General features: G+C 35.9%; 1 protein-coding gene across 9 annotated transcripts in view; it reads right to left on the bottom strand.

Moving 5' to 3' along the window:
• Nucleotides 1–10,000, bottom strand: part of zfhx3b (zinc finger homeobox 3b) — a 781,589-nt gene that overhangs the window by 44,264 nt on the left and 727,325 nt on the right. Inside the window, exon 1 of one of the 9 annotated variants that reach the window (XM_073906068.1) lies at nt 8,634–8,764. The exons of the other annotated variants lie outside the window; for them this stretch is intronic. The gene's annotated coding sequence lies outside the window, so the exon portion shown is untranslated. Of the gene's footprint in view, nt 1–8,633; nt 8,765–10,000 lie in introns of those variants that run through there. 9 annotated transcript variants of the gene reach the window in all.

Genomic DNA, 10,000 nt, shown 5'->3' on the forward strand with positions numbered 1-10,000 from the left:
TATTGTCCAATAACGTTCCAGCCACTTTAGAAGGCCGCCCGGGACGCGACTTGAATCCGGACCAGCCGGTTCCCCACAATCCATTAAAGTTTATTCTCATCAGTGTTCGGTTTCTAGAACTGTTAAAGTACAACCTCAATCCATCATTCTTCAAAAATCCTTTTTTTTTTTTTGGGAAGAAGGGGTCTCTGCATGAACATAGAGCGGCGTATTTAATAAACGCCTCCGCCATAACTCTCTCGCTGCGAGTAATACATCAACATCTCTAAACATTTCCATCTCCTTGACTTAATGTGCTGCAAGAAACCATTTGTGTATGTGTGTGTATGTGTGTGTGTGTGTGTGTGGCAGTTAAAGCCATTTACATCTGATGGTCTTGTGTGGATTGCTATGTGTAATTCTGCATTTTGTTGCACTGTTTTAATTATTGATGCACCGGGAGGAAACATGACTGGGGCAGACCGTTTGCCAAAGCCTACAATCGCTGTGGTTTCCGCTGTGGCATTCTGGGAGAAAGTAATTACACGGGAAAACACCAGTATACAGAGTCTTCCGTACACGCCGAGGTTATAAAACTACACACGCTAATTCACTAGTTGTTTTTCAGCAATAGCGCGTCAGATGAAACAACGGGCAAATTATTAAATAATAACCTACAGGAGTGCAGATTTGAAGGAGAAGGTAGATAAACAACTGCTGCTAATTTCATCTCAGCCTTATTTTTTCTCGAAAACACTTTCCTAAGCAAAAACACAATGATTTGCTCGGTGCTTTTTGCCTTTGCACCTGTGTTGAAGCACCTAGTACTTGATCGTAGTATGGATTATGCAGTTAGGCCACATTACCCAGAGCCCACAGTGATTCTGTGCTTAAATGATGGCGCATAAGTGAAATAACCGGCTGTATACACACACAGTTGAAGTCAGAATAAAATTTAAATTCTTTTAGATATATTTATTAGGTAGTGCTGTTTAACGGAGTTTCCCAGAGATGGGTTGCGGCTGGAAGGGCATCCGCTGCGTAAAAACTTGCTGGATGAGTTAGCGGTTCATTCCGCTGTGGCGACCCCAGATTAATAAAGGGACTAAGCCGACAAGAAAATGAATGAATGAATGTTTAATGGAGACACGTTTTTTTTTTTTAACAAATTTGTTTATGTAATTACACAATAATCTAATTTCTTTTATCATGATGACTGTAAATAAAGTCAGATTTCACGAGAAAGCGTAAGTATTTTACATTTTGTCAGTTTAGTGGCTAGTCGTACAATTTTAAAAAGGAGGCGTGGCACCCAACCCAACCCCGCCCCTAAACCTAACCGTCATTGGGTGAGTAGCAAATCGTACGAAACAGAGCGCACAAATTACTAATTAGCCACTAAAACAAAAAGTTACGAATTGCCGTGAGATTGCGTTGACAATAGATATTTTGCTATAAAGCTTTATGCAATATACAAAAACAAAACTGAATGTTTATGTAAATTATTTAGCGTTTAATCTAGCATACAAAAATTTACTTTTAAACAACCTAATAATCGTTTGTCTTTGTAAATCAATAAGTAAAGCTACTGTAATATAAATTAGATAATAATCAATAATTTAATATATCATGTTGATGAATTTGCAGAATATTGATGAAATTGATATTAATATTATTAGAGTGTTTTTTATTTTAATTTACTGTCACATGTGCTTTGTTGACAATAGCAGCCTAATCTTTGTCGTTAAGTCGTAGGAAAAAGTAAAATTTTAAAAAGGAGCGGCACCCAACCCCGCCCCTAAACCCCACCGTCATTGGATGATGAGCAAATCGTACTAAACTGTACGAATTAGATCGCACACATTCATACGAATTAGCCACTAAATCAAAAAAGTTACAAATCACCGCGAGATTGCGTTGGCAATAGATATTTTGATATAAAGCTTTATTAAGTCTAAAACAAAAGTAGCAATATATAAAAATAAAACTGAATATTTATGTAAATAATTTAGCTTTTAATCTGGCATACAAAAATTTACTTTCAAACAACCTGATAATCTTTTGTCTATGTGAATCAATAAGTACAGCTACTGTAATATAAATTAGACATGCCAATAATCAATAATTGAATATTTTATGATAATAATTGTGCAGAATATTGATATTAATATTATTAGAGTGTTTTTAATGCTTTGTTGACAATAGCAGCCTGATCTCACGAGAAAACGCAAGTATTTTACGTTTTGTTAGTTTGGTGGCTAATTCGTTCAAGTTCAGTCGTACGAAAATGTTCGTTGTTAAAAAGGAGGCGTGGCACCCAACCCCGCCCCTGAACCCAATCATCATTGGGTAATGAGCAAATCGTACTAATTTGTTAGAATTAGATCATACGAATTAGCCACTACATTAAAAAATGTACGAATTGTTGTGAGATTGCATTGGTATATGCTAATGTTTTGCAGGATATTCAGCTTAAATTGCAATTTAAAGGCTTAACTAGACTAATTGAGCAAGTCAGGGTGAGTATTGGATTGCAATTAGGGCTGCAAAATATATTGTCTCAGCATCAGTATCGCAATGTGGGTGTCTGCAATAGTCACATCCCAAGATATACAATATTAACATTATAGTTGATCAACAGCTGAGAATTTGTGTTTTAAAGCATTCGGGCACAAAAATGTAGAACATTTGCTACTGAAATGAAGAACAATTATACTGTTTAATTCTCCGAAAACCATGTCTTTTACTGCTCTTCTTTGCTCTATTGTAATTAATCTTGCTTGCAATTTGTTTATTATATTTATACACTATTCACACCCTTCTTATACAAAATCACCCCAATCAATCCAAATTCAAGACTTTTTTTCCAAATAGAACTGTTCAAGCTATCTGGTGAAATTGTATTCATATCCCAATATAGTCATTCATTTAATTCCTTTGGCTTAGTCCCTTCATTCATCAGGGGTCGCCACAGCGACCAGTCATATTGCAATACACAGTGTTCAGCATAATTGAGTACACCCCATTTTAAAAATGAATATTTTCATCCATTTCTCAGTGAGAACAGGCAATTGAATTATTAAACAGATTTATTTATTCAAATAATATTTTAGTCAACAAACATATTCAGAAATTGAAAGATAATAAAATTAAATTCAAGCAAAATATTACAATATAAAAAAAAATAAATTACAAATTACAAATTTTCAACTAAATTTTTCAATGTTTTTTTTTTGGTGTTGTTTTTTTTTTTTGCTTCTCTTGATTTTTCCTCTTTTTAAATGTTGTATTTAATATTTTCTATAACACAGAATTTTGGGTGTACTAATTTTTGAACCATTATCGTAAGTTATTTTGTTAGATAAACTCCAGATTTGGCTTCAGTACTGACTAATATAATGTATATGCACAACTTTAACATTGTATAGCTTCCTATTTAAAAGATGGACATGTGAGGGGAGTACTTTTACATGCTGAGCACTGTATATCACAGAATAACAAAATATTGCAATGTCAGATATTTTCAATATCGTACAGCCCTAATAGCAATGGTTTGTTCTGTAGCCTATCAGGGAAAAATCATGAGCAATCCAATAATATTAACCTTCAATAAAAACTGCATTTATACTGCCAAAAGGTTTTTTTTCCAGAAGAAAAAAAAAATGTGTAGGAAATACTGTAATTATTTTCGTCCTTCATTAAACACACCTTAGGAAATATTCTAAAAAGAATACAAATTGCATAGGAGGGCTAATATTTTTGCTCTCAACCATCAGAAATATGAAGACATTAAAAATAAAGGTACATGATCTGTCACTGGGGTGGTAACTTTACAAAAGGTATACTTTTGTACCATACTAGTGGACAGTAGGGTCACTTTATTTTGATGGTCCGTTTGTTGAATTTAAGTGACATTACATCTACATGCCAACTAATTCTCATTAGATTATATGTAGACTCTTACGTTGGGGTTAGGGTTAGTGTAAGTTGACATGTACTCGCAAAGTTTCTTAAAGTCAGTTAAATGTCTGCTGAAGGAGCATATCAACAGATATTAAGCAGACAGTCTACTAATACTCAAATGGACCATCAAGGGGTACACTCTTGTACCTTTAAGGTTCACGTTTGTACCTTTAAGGTTGGCTTTTGTACCTTTAAGTTACTGTGAGGTACACATTTGTTATTTTTAGGTATTCATATGTACTCTTTAAGGACCTGTTAGGAGCAAAAATGCACCTTTGTGTCTGACAGATTTTGTACCTTTATTTCTAAGAGTGTACAGTTGAACTTATTAGCCCCCCCTTTGAATTTTTTTCCCCTTTTTAAATATTTCCCAAAGTATGTTTAACAGAGCAAAGAAATTTTCACAGTATGTCTGATAATATTTTTTCTTCTGGAGAAAGTCTTATTTGTTTTATTTGGGCTAGAATAAAAGCAGTTAATATTTTTTTAAAACGATTTTAAGGTCAAAATTTTAGCCCCTTAAACTATATACAGTTGAAGTCAGAAGTATTAGCCCCCTTCAATTTTTTCTTCTTTTTTTTTTTAAATATTTCCCAAATGATGTTTAACAGAGCAAGGAAATTTTCACAGTATGTCTGATAATATTTTTTCTTCTTCAAAAAGTCTTTTTTGTTTTATTTAGGCTAGAATGAAAGCAGTTTTTAATTTTTTAAACACCATTTTAGGGAAAAAATTATTTCAGACACATTTTTCAGAAGTGTCTTGAAAAATGTCTAGTAAAATTTTTATTACTGTCATCGTGGCAAAGATAAAATAAATCAGTCATTAGAAATTATGTATTAAAACTATTATGTTAAAAAAATGTGTCGAAAAAATCTCTCCGTTAAACAGAAATCAGGGAAAAAATAAACAGGGGGGCTAATAATTCACAGTGGCTAATAATTCTGACTTCAACTATATATAAAAAAACAAAACAAATATAAATATGAATAAATACACACACAAAATTTCAGTCTTTCACAAATGTGCCTGTTTCTGTTATGTTCCCAAGGCAACAAGACATTTCCGTTTTCTCCAAAACCCAACATTACCCAGCGTTGGGCTGAGAAACAGACTGGAAAGGCACACACACACACACACACAAAAAAAAGGAGACAGAAATGCAACATACGCTGCAGCCTAGATAAATCCACCTTCGCCAGGCTGGGAATTACTCTACGATATGGAGTCAGAAGCAGCCAGATTACACAATAATCCCCAGGTAGATTTTACACCTCTAGAAGAGCCGCCAGCGTGTGTAATTCCCGCACTACCTTTTCTTAATGGAGAATCGCTTCACGCAACAGCTGCCATCCTAAAAATCATCTCTCACCTATTCGTCATCAACTGTACCCCCCCCCCCCCCCAACCCCCAAGCAGTGCGCACATAGGTAGACATTTAATTCCACCCATGGCCGTGTGTCTGAGAGGCAAATGAATGTGCCTATTCCTCATCTCCGCCACCACCACCGCAGTACACAATGATTAAACCCGGGCCAGCCATAATTAATGAAAGGTCACAAGTGGCCTTAGAGTAGGCTGCGAATGAAAGGACCCACCCAAATGTAGTCATAGATCTGGGCCTGGAAATAGATTAAGAGGAAGCACTCGCAGCTATGGCGAGAGGCCATTCGCTAACCCAAATCCTAAAAATGTAAAGGACAATACCCTGAAGGTTAGGCTTTCTAATTAATCGTCCTCATTAACCCGTACTGCAGTGATATTAAACTTTCGCCTTAATCTAATCACGCCAAATGAAAACGAAGAGCCTCAAAAGACAAAACACGTCTGTTCTCTGAGGAAACACGATAGTGTAACGTTTCAACAAAGCCCCACATGGAGGGATGTACGAAAATGGACTTTAATTTGGTACTGGATTCAGGAACACATGCTAATGTGTGAGAGAAATGCACCACATGCACACACACACACACACATGCTGTATCTTTCAGCATGCAGGATCTCGCATTGACCTATAGGTGTCACCCTTTACAAGCAAGGAAGAGAGACTGCTACACACACACACACACACAGCAGATGAAGGCAGAGAGGTTAGAAAGGCACAGACAAATATATACAGAACGCGGACTGAAAAATATGTGGAGATGACAAAAGCAGATGCTAGACAGGAAGTCCGCGCCAAGCGATGAGACTCAGAAGACAGCGCGATTACCTTCAGATGAGGCCGAGCTGCCTTCCCCCGTTTCCCCAGAAGAACGCTGATTACACACATACTAATCATACTGACAGGCACAAACCACCAAATAAATAATACATGCTAACCACTGCTCCATCCAGCCTCTGCTACCCCCAGACCGAAGGCCCGGTCGGTGTGTGTGTGTGTGTGTGTGTGTGTGTATACCACAACCCCAGACTCTTCAAAACACGCTCGCTTTAAGAAATCGTACCTGAGAAGCTCCTAGTGGGATCCTCGGTTTAGCATAGTCTGCTGAGGTGATTCTCCGACCCTTTCCTCCAGCCAGAGAGCAGTGGAGCGATGTGAGCCGGTCTCTGTGCTCCTTCTCATTACTCTCATTAGGATTACCCAAGCACTAGTTATCATTTTAACCAGGTGTCACTGTAAATCTGCGGGGGCCACATTTCCCCCCTCCCCTGTCTACCTCTTTCTCCCCCTCGTTCTCCCCCACAACAGACAGCTTCCTTGTCTTTAACGCTGCACTGTTGGATAAAAAAGCAATCTTATTTCACACCTCACGGACTCTATCTCTCTCTCCCTTGCTTGTCCTGTTTTTTTTTTTTTTTCTCCCCTACTAGATCCCCCTCTGGCCCCCCGTCAACCCCTTCCCTATATCAAAGCTGTCCTGACTTCGGAGCGCACGGTGTAAAATGAAAGTGACAGAAGGGTTCTGCAGGACAATGGGACATAGGCTCCATGCTGGGGGCTTTCATGCTTTGTCCGCTCTTCATATCAGCACTTCTTCGGCCCCGTCCGTACCCCTCCTGCCCCAAAACAGGACCCCCCTCTAACCCACAACACACAAAAAAACACTGCCTCCATCTCAGACCGGACTAAATCTGGAGACACCATCGCTAGATGGACGAAAAACACATAGTCCATCAAATGCATTATATTTATTATAAAATTATGTATTATAAAATATGTATAAATATAAAAGTATGTATTATATATATAAATTATATATCATATTATATATTTTATTATATTATATATTTTATTATAATATTTTATATTGTTATATTATAAAATAATATATTATATTATTACATATTTTTATTATTATTACTATTATTATTATTATTTTTATTAGTATTATTATATATTTTATTATATTATTTTAGACTATTATATTATATTATATTATATTATATTATATTATATTATATTATATTATATTATATTATATTATATATTTTTTGTATTATATATTTTATTATATTATTTTATTGTTATATTATTATTTTATATTGTTATAATATATTATTATATAGTTTTTATCATATTATATTATATTATATTATATTATATTATATTTTATTAAATTATATTAGATTATTATATTATATTATTATTATTATTATTATTATATTATATTATATTATATTATATTATATTATATTATATTATATTATTATCACAATAATATGATGTATTATATATTATATTATACAATATAAATATCATATTGAGATTAAAAATTGGCGACCTGACCCAAATTAACAGTTCACAGCTCACATGAGTTTAACAAATAACCGATATTATCATTCACCCATCAGTGCACACATTAAATGACATTTATAACTAGTTATAAAATCTACAGAGCAGCTTTTCAGATTCCAAATCATTCCAAACCTTACATAGTAAAAGCTCATATGTACTGTTTAAGCTGCAGCATAGTTTGCAAGTTATTCAGGCACATATTTAAAAGCCTCAACTTCTCATTTATTAACTGGTGCAGACAATAAAACAGACTCTTAACAATATAAAAAGGATTGATTGATGATTTCATTTTTGTTTATTTACATTTAAAACACACGGGAGTCTTAAATCCGCTTAAACTACAGTCACCACATGTGTGTTTACATACAGTAAAGTGCACATTTTTCAGGGTGTCATTAAAACACTCATGCTAATATACCTTGTTTAAAAAAAATAAACACCTTTATATGAATATGAAACTGTGATTATGACCAAAAAGTTAGTTGACTAATCAACATCTTGGAAGAACTATCAACCAATATATAACCTTAGAATAAACCAGCATGAACTCTGTTTAAAACACACACACACACATACACACACAAAATCTTCCAGTCACAGCCACAAAATAAAATCTGTGGGCAAGCACAACAATGCAGTAACGCCACGAAAAACAATTCCCTAACAAAATATTTAAGCAGCTCTCTAAAACTGCTTTTGAAGCAAAACAGTTCACCCTCTCAAAACAATGCACGCTGGGCAAACCCCTCCGTCACCATAAACACAGAGTGTGAGTCAGGCAAACGTCAGCGAGACCAACATAGTGCGCATGGTGACCACACACTCCCAAACAACTGCAACACCCTCCCTCTCTCACACACACATACGCACACCCCGAAACAGCAAGACGAAAACCTTGCGTCCATCTTCATCACTCCCGCACACCAGCATGAGCAAAAAACAAGAGAAGTACCTCTTTGGTTTAAAGGATCGTGGCTCTGGATCGGAGCGGCGTTGAGTTATGTGCTAGATTCCTGACCTGGCTTCCAGAAGCCATGGCGCTCGCTCGGCACTGGCCCTGTCATGACCCCCAAATCTAAATGTGAATGAATACTTTGTGTCTCCATGGGGCTGTGCGCCAGAGGGGGGAGGCGCAGGAGGAGGAGGAGGAAGAGGAGGAGGGTGGGCAAGCTAACAGCTAGCAAACTTTAAACAGCAAGTTGATCACAAGCAGAGGGAACAAGAGGTTCAAGCAACCCCCCCCCTCCACGGTCTTTCTCCGTCTCGCACCCGGCTCTGCGACCCCGCACGCCCTCTGCGCGACACTTAATTTGATCCCTCAAGCCTTTTAAAATCACTGGCCATTTCGGTGGATGGCTCACCTAGTGGAGCGGCGGAAGGAGACGGCTAATCAGGGGAAATCGAATTTACACCAGCACTGTCAAATCCTGCTCGTCTAAACAGACATCATTTCATTTCAATACCTGATGTGACATCACATCACAAGCATGACATTTCCAATAGCGTCAGATCTGCACCTGTCACATCGAGGAAGTGACTTGAAAGTGGCACGGCTCACACAAAATTACAGAAAAATACATAAATAAACAGATTTACCATGCTTGTCAGCTCAACCCCATTGGTCACTGATGCATTTTTACATGTAACACAATGACATTGTAAGACTTTAATGTTTACTCACTAGACTTATTATTGACAACCTTGGAATTTAGGGAGAAAAGGTAACACTTTATTTTGTCACGACTATTAACAATCCATCAACTACTCAATAAACTACAAATTATCTGATTATTAATTGTTAGTAAAGTAGAAGTTGGATTAAGGTTTTGGTTAGGAATGTAGAATAAAATTATACATTATAATTACTCAAAACAGTTAATATTTTAATATTAGGCCTAAAAACCTCCCTCCCTACCTACCTACCTACCTACCTACCTACCTACCTACCTACCTACCTACCTACCTACCTACCTACCTACCTACCTACCTACCTATCTATCTATCTATCTATCTATCTATCTATCTATCTATCTATCTATCTATCTATCTATCTATCTATCTATCTATCTATCTATCTATCTATCTATCTATCTATCTATCTATCTATCTATCTATCTATCTATCTATCTATTTTGTATTGTTTAATACATTTGCATTAACTAATATAAACAAACAATAAACAGAACATTTATTACAGCATATATTTATCTTTGTTAATATTAAGGAAAATAAAAGTGTTCTTTGTTAGTTCATGTTAACAAACAGTCAGATTTTAATCAAGCATTAGTAAATGTTGAACTGATTAATAAATGTTGTACA

The sequence above is a fragment of the Danio rerio genome, chromosome 7, assembly GCF_049306965.1.
Source record: "Danio rerio strain Tuebingen ecotype United States chromosome 7, GRCz12tu, whole genome shotgun sequence".
NCBI lineage: Eukaryota > Metazoa > Chordata > Actinopteri > Cypriniformes > Danionidae > Danio > Danio rerio.